This window comes from Dasypus novemcinctus, chromosome 23, assembly GCF_030445035.2.
Source record: "Dasypus novemcinctus isolate mDasNov1 chromosome 23, mDasNov1.1.hap2, whole genome shotgun sequence".
Taxonomy (NCBI): Eukaryota; Metazoa; Chordata; class Mammalia; order Cingulata; family Dasypodidae; genus Dasypus; species Dasypus novemcinctus.
The window spans coordinates 43567744-43584085 of record NC_080695.1 but is presented as its reverse complement, the minus strand read 5'-3'; positions in this window follow the sequence as shown (position 1 = coordinate 43584085).

Sequence of the window (16342 nt, the reverse complement as noted above, 5' to 3'; positions counted from 1 at the left end):
TTCTGGATGAACCCGGTCTGGCTCCCTGTGTGGGATATACTAAGGGGGAAAAAAGAGATGCAGAAAAGGCTCATGGGGAAAAAAAAGGGAGTATAGTTAAACTGAACTTCTGTAAGACAGCACAGGTCCCACAACTGAAAAGTACAGGAAAATGGGGCATGAAAGAGGGAGAGAGTTTAAACAAATCAGTTGAAAAAGAGCTGAAAAACCTGAAAGTTAAAAATGGGCAATCCTCAAGGTTTAAAACATGTTGGACCAAGCATCAAAGAAGACCTTTGAGGATCTGAATCTCTGGACTGACAATGTGATAGCCAGGCCCTGAGCCTCAACAGACTCCAGCACCTACAATCTGATTTATTGGACTCACCTCACTCAGCTAAAATGGAGTTGAAGAAGGACAACCACCACACCACGGAGCCTAGAGTGCCTACAACTGAAAACGAGAGGATTGCATCCAGTATCCATGAGGAATCTGAGCCTCCTCTTGCCTTAGAGGTGCAATGGACACAACCAATCCAATGTCCACAGAGAAAAGGTGGCATTGGAGTGGGAAAACTGGACATGGTGGCTAATGGGTATGGGGAATGGCAGGAAGAGACGATATGTGGAGGTGTCTTAGGGACTTGGAGCTGCCCTGGATGGTGCTTCAGGGGCAATCACCGGACATTATAAATCCTCACAGGGCCCACTGGATGGAATGGGGGAGAGTATGGGCCATGATGTGGACCATTGACCATGAGGTGCAGAGGTGCCCAGAGACGTACTTACCAAATGCAATGGATATGTCATGATGATGGGAATGAGTGTTGCTGGGGGGGGGAGTGGTGGGGTGGGGGTGGTGGGGTTGAAGGGGTCCTCATATATTTTTTTGTAATGTAATATTTCTACAAAATCAATTAAAAATTTTTTAAAAAAAAGAAGACCTTTGACATAATGTAAAGCCAAGTAGCAATAAAACCCTAAAGCAGGGAGAGATTGGCCATCAGGGGTAATTCATCAAGCTCACTAGATGCCCAGACATCAGCAAAAAATCACTATACTAAGAAATAGGAAGATATGGTTTAGTCAAGGGAGCAAATTAACACATCAGCCATCAGCGAAGACTCAGAATTTCAACACTATTCAAAGAAATTCAAACAAATCTAAATCAATTCAAGGAGTTGTAGGAAAATATGGATAAAGGATATTAAGAAGACATTTTTTAGCATAAAGAAGAACTTGTAAGTATAAAAAGAAACAGAAATCATGGGGATGAACAAGACAATGATAGAGGTTAAACATACACTAGAGATTAAAAATACATAAGACAAAAGGACAGTTGAAATCGCGCAATCAGAAGAGCAGATACGAAAAATAATAGAAAAAAATGAGCAGCATCTCTGGGATTTGAGTGACAAAATGAAGCACACAAAAATATATGGCATGGGTGTCTCAGAAGGAGGATAGAAAGGAAAAAGGGGCAGAGAGACTATTTGAGGAAATAATGGCCAAAAATGTCCCACTCCTGTAAAAGAAATAAAGATACATATCAAAAAAGCACAATGTACTCCAAACAGAATAAATTGTGATAGATCTACATCAAGACATGCACTAACCAAAATTTCAAATACCAAAGGTACAGAGAGAATTGTGAAACCAGCAAGAGAAAAGTGATTTGTCACATACAAGATCCCCAATAAGACTAAGTGCTGATTTCTCATCAGAAACCAGGCAGGTGAGAAGGGAGTGGCATGATAGTTTTTGGCTCTCTCAGACTCTAAAACATCAGGAGTGGGGAATGAACTATGCATTAGAGTGGACTTACTGGTATTCTACTATAGTCTTTTGTTTTTGTTTTTGTTTTGTTTTGCTTTGTTTTTGTTTTTCTCTTTTTTAAATGTTACATTTAAAAATATGAGGTCCCCATATACCCCCCAACCCCCTCACCCCACTCCTCCCACATCAACAACCTCTTTCATAATCATGAGACATTCATTGCATTTGGTGAATACATTTTGAAGCACTGCTGCACCACATGGATAGTGGTTTACATTGTAGTCTACACTCTCCCCCAGTCCACCCATTGGCCATGGGAAGACATACAATGTCCCAGCATCTGTCCCTGCAGTACCACCCAGGACAACTCCAAGTCCTGAAAATGCCCCCCTATCATATCTCTTCTTCCCTCTCCCTACCATCAGCAGCTACTATGACCACTTTCTCCACATCAGTGCTACAGTTTCTTCAATTACTAATCACATAGTGGATTATCAGTAAGTCTACTCTACTCCATATTCTATTCCTCCATTCTGTGGACCCTGGGATGGTTATGTCCACTCCACCTCTATATCGAGAGGGTGCTTAGATTCCACATGGATGATGGATGCAATTCTCCTGCTTACAGTTGTAGGCACTCTTGGCTCCCTGGTGTGGTGGTTGACCTTCTTCACCTCCCTGTTAGCTGGCTGGGGTATGCCCAATAATCCAAAGAGTAGGAGTTGCAAGTCTGCTGAGGCTTAGGGCCTGGCTGTCACATGGACAGTCCAGAGACTCAGGTCTCCTGAGTATACCAACCCCAGCGCCAAGCACAGGTCATGTGACTTGACTCACAGGATGATCCTCCCTGGCACTGAGGGATTACTACCAAGCGCCAGATGATGATGTAACAAGAAAAAGGCCTTGAATAAAAGGGCCAACTCAGACTAGCAGGATATCTCGGCCTACATGTAATATCAGGTGTTAAAAACTGCTTTTTGACCTTGAATAAAAGTAGGAAATGGAAAGGACAAATGAGTTTATATGGCTATGAGTCTCCAAAAAAGAGTTGGGAGGTCATCAGAGGAGTCATGCTTATGCACACCTCAGCAGGGTTCCAGAGACAGCCAAAGTATATACAACCACAGGTACTGGTTCTCCTGAGGGCTACAGAGACCCACAAGTTCTATGTCATGGCAGATGGCTCTGGAGTTCAGTGCCATGTCAGTTGGTCTGACTTTGGAGTTTGTGTTCCTGAGTGTGATGGAGTTGCACTCAGATGTGACCTTTCTGTCACTTTTACTGAATCTACTAAAGTCTTATTGTGATTCTAGCAATGAAAGAATTTATATCATTGATGTGGAGGCAGTGGCCACTGGAGGTTCTATGGTCAGGAAGAGGGAAAACAGGTGTAATATGGGGGCATTTGGGGGACTTGGGAATTGTCCTGAATGACATTGCAATGATGGATTCAGGTCATTATATATCTTGCCATAACCTACAGAATTGTGTGGAAGAGTGTAACTACAATGTAAACTATAATCCATACCTAATAACAATGCTCCAAAATATATTTATGAATTACAATGAATATACCACACTAATGAAGTATGTTGTTACTGGGGGCAAATGTGGGTGGTGTGGGGAGCAGGACATATGGGAATCCCCTATATTTTTTATGTAACATTTATGTATTCTGAATGTCTTTAAAAAAACATTTAAAAATTTTAAAAACCCAATGGTACAGTATCCTCTCACAATACTCTTTTATTCCTATAAGAGTCAGAATACAATTGAACACACAAAAAAGCATATTTCATGACAATGGACATGAAAATGTAATGTGATAAATTGGGACAAAAACAAGATAAATAGGGGAAAGAGGAATATAGGAGCATAGAATGGGTATGCTATTGAAACTAAGTTGGTATCTCTTCAAATTAATAGATTATAGATGTAGTTTGTATAATACAACCATAGGATGATTATATTATATTATTATAGCAGCAATGAGAGTATTTTAAAAATATACAAAAACAGAAATGATAAAGGTATCAGTCAGATAGATCACAAAGTTAAACTATACAGAAAAAGAGGTTGAAATAAAGGAAAAGAGAGACCAAAAAAAAAAAAAAAAAGGTATGACATATAAAAACCAAAGGTCAAAATGGCTGAAGTAAATCTTTACAATAATAACACAGAAAGTTAATGGATTAAATTCCTCAATCAAAAGGCACAGATTCACAGAATGAATGAAAAAAAAAAAAGCCTGATCAAACTAATGTTGTTTACAAGAGACTCATCTTAGACACAAAGATGCAAATAGGTTGAAAGTGAAAGAATGGAAAAATATATTACATGTAAATAGTAAACAGGAAAGAGCTGGTGTAGCTACAATCATATTGGACAAATAGACTTTAAATCATGGAGACAGTGGCCACAAGAGTTGGTGAGGGCAGGGAGAGGGAAGAAGAGATGTGCTATGGGGGCATTTTTGGGACTTGGAGTTGTCCTGAATGATATTGCAGGGACAGATGCAGGACATTATATAACCTGCCATAACCCAATGAATGGACTGAGAGTTTAAACTACAACATAAACTATGATCCATGCTGTGTAGCAGTGCTCCAAAATGTATTCACCAAATGCAGTGCACGTGCCACATTGATGAAAGAAGTTGTTGATGTGGGAGGAGTGGGGGGTGGGGGGTAGGGGTATATGGGAACCTCATATTCTTTAATGTAACATTTTGTGTGATCTATGTATTTTTTAAAAAGGTAATAATATAAAATAATACAAAAAATTTTAAAAGCTGTTGTAAGAAACAAAGAAGAAAACTATGTATTAACAAAAGTGCCAATCCACCAAGAAGAAATAATAATCATAAATAATTATGCTCCTAACCATGGCACCTGAAAATACATGAGGCAAACAATGGTAAAACTTGAGAGAAACAAACATCTCTGCAAAAATGGTTGGAGAATTCAATACATCACACTAATCAAGAGATAGAACATCTAGACAGAAGAACTTGAATAATGTGATAAATGAACTAGACTTTAATGTACACTGCACAGAAAACAGAGGGATTTACACTCTTCCCAAGTGTGCTGGGATAATTCTCAAGGATAGACCACATGCTGATTTACAGGACAAGTCTCAATAAATTTAAAAAGATTGCGATTATGCAAAACATTTTCACTGACCATAATGGAATGAGGCTGGAAATCAAAAACAGGAAGAGAACAGGAAATTAATAAATATATGGTAGTTAAATTACACATACTTAAGCAAACAATCAGTCAAGGAAAAAATTGTAGGGGAAATCTTGAGACAAATGAAAACAAGAACACAACATATCAGAACTTACGGGATGCAGTGAAGGCCGTGCTGACAGGGAAATTTATAGCCCTAAATGCTTAAATTTAAAAAGAAGAAAGATCTAAAATCAAAGACCTAACTGCACACTTGGAAGAACTGGAAAAAGAAGAGCAAACTAATGTCAAAGCAAAGAAAAAGAGTTATCAAAGATTAGAGCAGAAATAAATTAAATTGGGAATTAAAAGATAATAGAGAAAATTAATAAAACCAAATGTTAGTTATTTGAACAATCATTAAAATTGACAATCTCATGGCTAGCTAACAAAGAAAAAAAAAAAACAGAAACTGCAAATAAATACAATCAGAAATGAGAGCAGACATTACTACTGACCCCACAGATTTACAAAGGATCATAAGAGGATACTATGAACAAATACAGGCCAACAAATTAGAAAACCTGGGTGAAATGGGCAAATTCTTAGAAACACATGAACAAACTACACTGACTCTAAAAGAACTCAACAGAGCAATGACAAGTAAAGAGATTGTATCAGTCATCAAAAACCTCCCAACACAGAAAATCCCAGGACCAGATGACTTCACAGGTGTATTTCATAATCATTCCAAGAAGAATATCAATCCTGCTCAACCTCTTTCAAAAAATTAGGGAAGGAAAACTACCTAACTGGTTCTATCAGGCCAACATCACCCTAATACCAAAGTCATATAAAGATACTACAAGAAATAGATTTCAAATTTCTCTTAAATATAGATGCAAAAATCCTCAACAAAATGCTAGTGAATGGAACCAACAGCACAATAAAAGAATTATACACTGTGATCAAGTGGGTTTTATCCCAGGTATACAAGGGAGATTCAACATTAAAAAAAATCAATTAATGTAATACACCATATTAACATAATGAAGGAAAGAATCACATGATCATCTCGATTGATGCAGAAAAGGCATTTGACAAAATCCAGCATCTTTTCTTGATAAATACACTTGGAACACTAGGAAGAGAAGGAAAATTCCTCAGCATGATAAAGGGCACATATGAAAAACCCACTGCTAACATCATCACACTCAATTTATAAAAGATTCAAAGTGTTTCCTCTAAGATATGGAAGAAGACAAGGATGTTCCCTGTTACAACTCTTACTCAACATTGTGAAAGAAGTTGTAGCCAGAGCAGTGATAGGAGAAAAAGAAACAAAAGGCATCCAAATCAGAAAGGAAGAAGTAAACTTTCACTCTTTGCAGATGACATGATCCTATATATAGAAAGTCCTGAAAAAACTACAATGAAGCAACTAGAGTTTATAAATGAATTTAACAAAGTGTCAGGGTACAAGATCAACACACAAAAGCAGGATTGTTTCTATACACTAGTAATGAGCCATCTGAGGAGGAAATCAAGAAAAACTTCATTACAATAGAAACTAAAAGAATCAAATATCAAGGAATAAATTTAGCTAAGGATGTAAAGGACTTGTACACAGGAAACTACAAAACATTGCTTAAAGACATCAAAGTGTAAACTATAATGTAAACTATAGACCATGGTTAGTAGCAATGCTTCAATATGTGTTAATTAATTGTAACAAATGTACCACACTAATGAAAGATGGTGGTGGGGGAAAGTGAGAGAGGGGGAATGCTTGGGGTATATGGGACTCCCCCTATATTTTCACTGTAGTATTTATATAATCTTAAGTTTCCTTCAAAATAATTTTTTAGAAAAAGTATGCGCATCAAAGGGCATTATAATGAAAGCAATAAGACAACCTATTCAATGGGAGAAAATATTTGTTAACTGAGTGTGCAACAAGGGATTATATCCAGAATATATACAGAAATCCTAAACTCATTAATAAAAAGACAAACAGTACAACTAAAAAATCCAAAAAAGACTTGACTAGACATTTCTCCCAAGAGGATATACAAATGACTAAAAAACACATGAAAGATGCTCAACGTCACTAGCTATTAGGGAAATGCAAATCAAAACCACAATTTGATCCCATTTCATACCCAATAGAATGGGTCCTATTACAAATACAGTAGAGGATGTAGAGAAATAGGAACAGTCATTCATTACTGGGGGAAAGGTAAAATGGTGCTGCCACTATGAAAGACAGTTTGGCAGGTCCTCAAAAAGCTAACTCTGGAATTACTATATAACCTGAAAATCCCTCTACTGCATATGCACCCAAAAAATTTGAAAGCATGGAAATGAACAGATATTTGCACACCAATGTCTGTAGTGGCATTGTTTACAATTGGCAAACGATGGAAATAACCCAATTGTCCATCAACTGATGAATGGATAAACAATATGTAGTTTATACATATTTGGAATTTTTTCAGCTGTAAAAAGGAATAAAGTCCTGATATCTGTGATACATGAATGAACCTTGAAGACATTATGCTGAGTGAAATAAGTTGAACACAAAAGGACAAATATTGTATGATCTCCCTGATATGAAATATTTAGAATAAGGAAACTCATAGAGTTAAATTTAGATTATAGATTACCAGGGGTTGGGTTTTGGGTAAGACACAGGGAGAGAGTGCTCAAATGCACAGCATTTATATTTAGGTTGATTGTAAAATTTTGGAAAAGGATGGTGTTTATGGTAGCACATTATTGTGAGTGTAATTAACAACACTGAATTATAGATGTGAATGTTGTTAAAAGGGACATTTTAGGTCATATATATGTTATTACTATAAAAATTAAAACATAAAATATAGGACTGGATACACAATGAACCCTCCTGTAGATGAAGGTGTATAGCTAGTACAATTTTTATATTTTTTCATCAATTGTAGCAAGGATACCACACTAATGCACAATATCACCAATGAGGGGATGTACAGGAATGCTGTATTTTTTACATGATTTGCCTGTAAACCTACTTCTCTAATTAAAATTTTTAATATAAAAGAAAAAGAAAAAATAAATAGGTGAACAAAGCACAATATAGAAATCATAAATCCTACACAAAAAATATTACCGACACGTAACATGTTCTGCAAGTATCCCCTTGGTAGCTAGTTTCCTTATTAAAGTAGCCATGATTCTGTCCATGACATTTTCTGGATGAGCTTGTGAATGCATCATCACTTTTGCTGCATTCTACTCATCCAAGTAAATCACAAATCTCTGCCAGATTTTTTTTTAGGGTTTGATGGTAGGAGATGCAAAGCCACATTGCAATGGACATGAATACAGAAGGGATGATTGGTACCATTTTTTGCAAGCAAGCTATCAAGTCCAATCTCCATTCCCAATTATTCCTGAATACTCCACATCTAAACATGCTCACTCCCATCTCAGGATTCCCCAAAGTCCCTCCCATTTGTGATGATAATCTCAGCATACCAGCATGTCGTGATATATATCAGATCTTGATGTAGATCTTTAGATATGGCTTCTTTTGATTTTGAGAAGTGGGAATTGAAAAAATGCATTATATTTCTTACACACACTTAAAATTGTGAAACCTATGGCTATTTGACAGCAAATTGATTCATCACGCTTATTCTAGTCCATATCAGAATGGACAGCTATTCCTGAACTCAGTGCTTCTACCAGTACCCCCATGCCAGTACATTATCTAATTAACTTACTGACGTGCCAGTGAAAATGGTGAATGGAAAATTACAGCAACTGTGGAGTAAAAAGGAGAAGACAAGCAAGGACAGTCCCTATAGGCATGAGGGTTCAGATCACATAACCAGATGACCATTTCCAGCTGCAGCCCTAGTTGAGAAGGATGCAAATATTGAATGGATGGCACAAGAGGAAGGTGACTATCGATTACAGTAGCAGCGATTGGATTCTGTAGCATGTTTCACTAATCCTAGTGTATCAAGTCTTTTGTAGAGATTTAACCCCTTTAAAGACTTTGACATAGGAGAATTCATATAAAACATGAACAGCTCAGCATGGTACAAGAAGTGGACAGCTTCAGACATGTGTGGTGCCTGGAATCACATCTTCTTAATCCCAACACGTAAGCATTTTAGACAGTTCTTTGGAGGCTTACATTCACTTTCCTCTCTGGTTTGACAGCATCTTGTCTTTAGTGCATGAGGCTTCAACTCTCTTAAGGATCTTCAGACGCGAAGCATGCTAGTAAAACGTGCTCATACCACTTGCAGAGAAATAACATCCCGTGCAAAGACTCAACCAATGAGGATTGATAGTTAAGGGATAAATTCCCCCGCCTGCACTATTTAGACAGAAAATTCTGAGGTGTTACGAATGTCCCAGAGGATACTACACACAAAGCCAACTGCATGACCCTTTTTAATACCAAAGTCTGTATTAAGGAGCCCATAGTGAAAATATTTGTGTGTGGGGGGAGTTTGCTAATCCTAGCAATCCGAAAGCTATGTTTTTGTGAGTTTGGGACTGAATCTAATTTTATTGCCTTGTAATACTGGAAAATTCTGAACTTGCTGCTACTTAAGTATAAAGACATGCTTTTTCCTCTACTTCTTGTGTGAGAATTTCATTCACTCAAGTACTTCCTTAGTCTCTTTCTCAATATCCTGCCCTCTGGTCTTAAGTCTGCCATTGAAGCCAAGAGACCACTTTGAAGACTGAGTTCTCTGGAAGGTGAAAAATTTCTAATTTTCAGCCCATGTGCTGAACTCACAGCCTTCTGTACTCATCTATATCCCTGCATCACAAAGAGCACTCATTGAGTTCAAAGAAAGCAATGCCACAAGGATAAATAAAAGCAGAATGCAGAAAGCGTCAGAGAATGAGACTCAAGCAGATGTCCCTGCTGCTCTTTTTCTTATTTCTTCTCTTCTTGAGATATCAGTGGAAGCTTTTTCATTCAGTAAACAGCACACATTAAAAAAGAGCCAGCCTAAAAAGAAATTAAGAAAATGCTCTGGCAATTTTAAATCTCATCAAAACCATTAAGTTATGCCATTTAAAATAAGTTCATTTGAAAAAGTGAGAGGGGCAGGGAAAGATGGTGGCTGAGTGAGCTTACCTGAGGGTCTCTCCTACAAAGAAGCAGCTGGGCAGCGTTGGAGGTTCTCCGGCACCAGGCTGTTTTGGGGTTTTTGCAGGGCAGGAAGTGTCTGGACATCGATTTGGTGGGAAGGTAATGGAGAGGATTAGTCTATAAGATATAATTGAAACTCTATTGCACGGAGGTGAGAGCTGTGCGCCGGTCGCTCCCTCCTGGGGTGGGTGGAGCTGCGGAACTGGTGCTGCGGGCCTGCTTTTTGGAGGCTCTGTGGTACTGGGGAATTCGCGAGCCCTGGGCGGGCTGTTAGGGGTTTGACAGGACGGGACGCCTTTGCAGACCGATTTGGGGAGACAAACGGGGGTTCTGTTGCGAAGTGGGGAATTTTTGGTTGTGGACACAAGTAATAGTGCTTCTGCCTGGAGCCCGCCCCCACAAGTCCGGCTGCCGATCACCAGTGAACTTAGATTGCTGGCAATAAAGGGACATAAACAGGAGGCTGTTACAGGGTGTGGTGGGGGGAGGACACGTCTGGAAGCCAATTGGGGGAATATTTTGTGAAGCTTAGGAATTTCGGGTTTGGACTCTGTTGTCAGTGTTTCCCACTGGAGCCCCACCCCTGGGCCTGGCTTCTGTTCTGTGTCATTAAATTGGCTGCAGTGTAGAGGCGCCCTCAGGTGGCCCTTCCAGGGGCTTACAGGGTGGGAGCTGTCCTAAGCTGAATTGATGATACATCCACAGAATAGACCCCAGTGAGTGAGTGAATTGTAGGGTTCAGACACATAAGATAGAGTTTGCAGATCTGACTACCCCAATAGGGCTGGCACCCAGCTGCGGGGATCCCTGAAGGCTGTGTTACACTGTGGTGCTCCCAGGCTCCCTGTTGACCAGATTTGAGGTTGCCAGGTCTGAGTCCCCTAAACCCTGGTGGCCCACTCCCCAGAGACTCACACCTCTTGAGTCTTCAATATCTCACAATTTCCATCCCTGAATCCATCATGCCCTAGGGTCCATCTGAGGTCCTTGAATGTCCTAGCCCTCAACATTTGTTTTTTCTTTTTTGTTTCATTTTGTTTTGTTTTTATTTTCATTTTATCTTATTTTTTATTTTTTATTTTTTTTAATGTCCTGATTGCTAACATAGCATTATCCCCTAGTCTTTTCTCCCAGCATATCCCCCAAAGTCTTTTTGTTTTTTTTTCAGTTATTTAGGGGATTTTGTTGTTGTTGTTGTTGCTGTTGTGGTTGGTGTATATCTTTTTTTTCTTTCCCCTACCTGTCCCCCGCCCTTAACCCACCCCCTTTTTCTTTCTTCCTTTCATCTCTTTTTTGTTTTTGTTTTTTTTTTCCTGTTTTTTCTCTCTCTTGTCCCTCATTTTCTTCTTATTTTATTTTATCTTAATTATACAATAGGTACTGCAGGGAACACCTCACATGTGCTGGGTTTCCTCATCCTCCACTGCCTCACCTCTGTGTGAATTGATTTTGACTACCTACACTATCCCCTTTCCCCTACATCTTGATATCCTCCATCATCTACTGTCTCTCCTATATTCCACCTCACTTTATTTGATCTCTAATACCTTTGTTTTGTTTTCTGTCTGTTATCCACTCTTGAAACTATTACCTTTCTTTTCTCTTTCCCTCTCTCACGAAAATACTAGCTTTTTAATTCATACCATATTCCTCCCATATTCAGTCCACTACCTCATTATAGGTACTCTACCTATTGCTATAACTCTACACAACTTACATGAATCTAATATCCATCCTCCCAGAGCTCATATTGTTGCTCTGTTAACATTTATCTCCAAGACTACTTTACACTTTTTCCTTGCTTACACAATTGCCTTTCCCTGGCCCTAATACTTTCCTTTAAAGTGAACTCAACCAGCAATAAGAAATTAGAATAAGAAGAACAAAGTGACAAAGAGAAGATATAACACTTATGCAAAAACAATAGTTAATTAATCCCCAAGACTAGACAAAGAAGGTAAGGAACTGATTAAACCCGTCAAGATAAAATGATGACCACACAGCAACAAAAATCTACAAGCCAAACCAGTAATCAGGAAAACATGGCTGAATCCAATCAAGAAACTAAAAATCAGGAAGGGGAGCAGAACTTCGCAGAAGTAATGAAAGGTCTGAGAACATTAATCACCGATAAATTTAATGAAGTAAAGGGAGAGGTTAACAACATGAAGACAACACTTGGAGGGGAAATTGCAGACATATGCAAAAAGATAACAGATATGATGGGAATGAACACCACAGTTCAAGAAATCAAAAATACACTTGCAGCAAATATCAGGAGACTAGAAGAGGCAGAGCAGAGAATTAGTGACATGGAAGACAGTACATTGGAAATCAAACAGATAGTAGAATTGGTTGATAAAAAGATAGAAAAAATCCAGCTAGGACTTAGGGACCTGAATGATAATGCAAAACGCTTAAACATACGTATTATAGGCATTCCAGAAGGAGAAGAGAAGGGAAAAGGGAAAAGGGCCCGAAGGAGTGTTGCAGGAAATAATGGCTGAAAACTTCCCAAATCTAATGAAAGAGACAGAAGTACATATCCAAGAAGCACAGCACACCCCAATCAATATAAACCCCAACAGGCCCACCCCAAGAGATATGCTTGTCAAATTATCCAACACTCAAGACAAAGAGAATATTCTAAAAGCACCAAGAGAAAAGAAAACCATTACATACAAGGGAAGCTCCATAAGATTAAGTGCTGATTTCTCTGAAACTATGGAGACAAGAAGGCAGTGGTATGATATATAGTCAAGGTAATAAAGGAAAAATATTTCCAACCAAGAATACTCTATCCAGCTAAACTAGCATTCAAAAATGATGGAGAGTTCAAAATATTCACAGATAAACAGAAACTGAAAGAGTATGCCAACAAGAAACCTCCCCTTCAAGAAATTCTAAAGGGAGTTCTACAGGAAGAAAGGAAAAAACAGGACAGGCAGAGTTGGAGGAGAGTGTAAGAGCAACAAAAAAGTCAAAAAGAGAAGGGGAAAAAAAAGAAAACAAAGTATGACAAACACAAGTCCAATCAAAATACGGCTAACACAAATAATTCCTTGAAAGTAATAACACTGAATGTCAACGGATTAAACTCACCTATCAAAAGATTCAGACTGGGACATTGGATAAGGAAATATGACCCATCTATATGCTGTCTGCAAGAGACACATCTTAGACCCAGAGACTCATGGAGGCTGAAAGTGAATGGTTGGAAAACAATCATACAAGCAAGCAATAACCAAAAAAAGGCAGGAGTAGCTATATTAATATCAGACAAAATAGACTTTAAATGAAAAACAATTGTGAGAAACAAAGAAGGATACTACACTTTAGTGAAAGGGACAATCAGTCAAGAAGATCAAACAATCATAAATATTTATGATCCGAACAAGGGCGCCTCTAAATACATGAGGCAAATGCTGGAAAAACTAAGAGAAAGAATAGATGCATCTACAATTATAGTGGGGAATTTTAATACACCACTATCAACTCTTGACAGAACATCTCAAAAGAGAATCACTAAGGAAACAAAACCTTTGAACAGTATATTAGAGGAGCTGGATCTAATAGACATATATAGATCATTACACCCAAACACAGCAGGATATACATTTTTCTCAAGCGCACATGGATCATTCTCCAAGATAGACCATATGCGAGGCCACAAAGAAAGGCTTAATGAATTCAGAAAGATTGAAATCATACAAAACAATATCTCTTACCACAGTGGAGTGAAGCTGGAAATTTGCAAGGGACAGAGGCCCAGATTTCACACCATGATTTGGAAATTAAACAGCACACTCTTAGAAAAACAGTGGGTCAAAGAGGAAATCTCAAAAGAAATCAATCACTACCTTGAAACAAATGATAATGATAACACAACATACCAAAATTTATGGGATGCAGGAAAAGCAGTACTGAGAGGGAAATTTATAGCCATAAATTCATATATCAAAAAAGAAGAAAGCAAAAATTGAAGAACTAACTGCACATTTGAAGGAATTAGAAAAAAAAACAACAAAGTAATCCAACAGGAAGAAGAAGGAAGGAAATAACAAAGATAAGAGCAGAACTAAATGAAATAGAAAATAAGAAAGCACTTGAAAAGATAAACAAGACCAAGAGCTGGTTTTTTTGAGAAGATCAACAAAATTGACAAACTTTTAGCAAGACTAACAAAGAAAAAAAGAGAGAAGATGCAAATACACAAAATAAGAAATGAGAAAGGAGATATCATCACACACATCACAGAAATAAAGACTATCATAAGAGGATACTTTGAAAAACTGTATTCCAACAAAACTGACAATTCAGAGGAAATGGACAAATTCCTAGAAACACATATGCAGCCCATATAGATGAAAGAAGAAATTGATGATCTCAACAAACCAATCACAAGTAAAGAGATAGAATCCGTCATTAAAAACCTCCCAACTAAGAAGAGCCCAGGGCCAGATGGCTTCACAGGTGAATTCTACAAAACACTCCAGAAAGAACTAACACCAATCCTGCTGAAACTCTTCCAAAAAATCGAAACAGAAGGAACATTGCCTAACTCCTTCTATGATGCCAACATTACCCTAGTACCAAAGCCAAACAAAGACAACGAAGAAAGAAAAATTACAGACCAATTTCTCTAATGAACCTAGATGCAAAAATACTTAACAAAATACTTGCTAATCGTATTCAACAACACATTGAATGAATTATACACCACAACCAAGTGGGATTTATTCCGGGTATGCAAGGATGGTTCAACATAAAATCAATCAATGTATTACACCATATAAACAGATTGAAGGAAAAAAATCACTTGATTATATCTATAGATGCAGAAAAAGCATTTGACAAAATACAGCACCCTTTCTTAATAAAAACACTCCAAAAGATTGGAAAACAAGGAAATTTTTTGAACATGATGAAGAGTATATATGAAAAACCTACAGACAACATTGTTTACAATGGAGAAATCCTAAAATCCTTCCCTCTAAAGTCAGGAACAAGACAAGGATGCCCATTGTCTTCCCTTCTATTTAACATTGTCTTAGAAGTACTTGCTCGAGCACTGAGGCAATAACAAGATATAAAAGGCATTCAAATTGGAAAGGAAGAAGTCAAAATTTCATTATTTGCAGATGATATGATCCTATACATAGAAAACCCTGAGAGGTCTACAACAAAGCTTCTAGAACTCATAAATGAGTTTAGTAAAGTCGCAGGTTATAAGATCAATGCGCAAAAATAAGTAGCATTTCTGTACACCAATAATGAGCAAGATCAGGAGGAAATCAAGAAACAAATACCATTCACAATAGTAAATAAAAAAGTCAAATACTTAGGAATAAATTTAACTAAAGATGTAAAAAACTTATACACCAGGAACTATACAAGACTCTTCAAGGAAGTCAAAGAAGACCTAAATAAATGGAAGAATATTCCCTGTTCATGGATAGGAAGACTAAATATTATTAAGATGTCTATCCTACCAAAGCTGATCTACACATTCAATGCAATCCCAATAAAAAACCAACACAGCCTTCTTTAAGGAACTCGAAAAACTAACTATGAAATTTATTTGAAAAGGAAAGAGGCCCCGAATAGCCAAAGACATATTGAAAAAGAAAAACGAAATTGGAGGAATCACACTACCTGACTTCAAAACATACTACAAAGCTACAGTAGTGAAAACAGCATGGTATTGGCATAAGGAGAGACACACAGACCAATGGAATCGAATTGAAAGTTCTGATATAGAACCTCATATATATAGCCATATAATGTTCGATAAAGCCTCCAAACCCTCTCAACTGGGAGAGAATGGCCTATTCAACAAATGGTGCCTGGAGAACTGGATATCCATATGTAGAAGAATGAAAGGGGACTACCATCTCACACGTTATACAAAGATCAACTCAAGATGGATCAAAGACCTAAATATAAGAGCCAAGACCATAAAGACCTTGGAGAGCAGTGTAGGGAAACATCTACAGGATCTTGTAATAGGAAATGGCTTCATGAATATCACACCAAAAGCACGAGCAGCAAAAGAACAAATAGATACATGGGACTTCCTCAAAATTAAAGCCTTCTGCACCTCAAAGGAGTTTGTCAAGAAAGTAAAAAGGGAGCCCACACAGTGGGAGAAAATATTTGGCAACCATATATCTGATAAGAGACTTACAACTTGCATATATAAAGAACTCCTATATCTTGAAAATAAAAAGATAAACAACCCATTTAAAAAAAT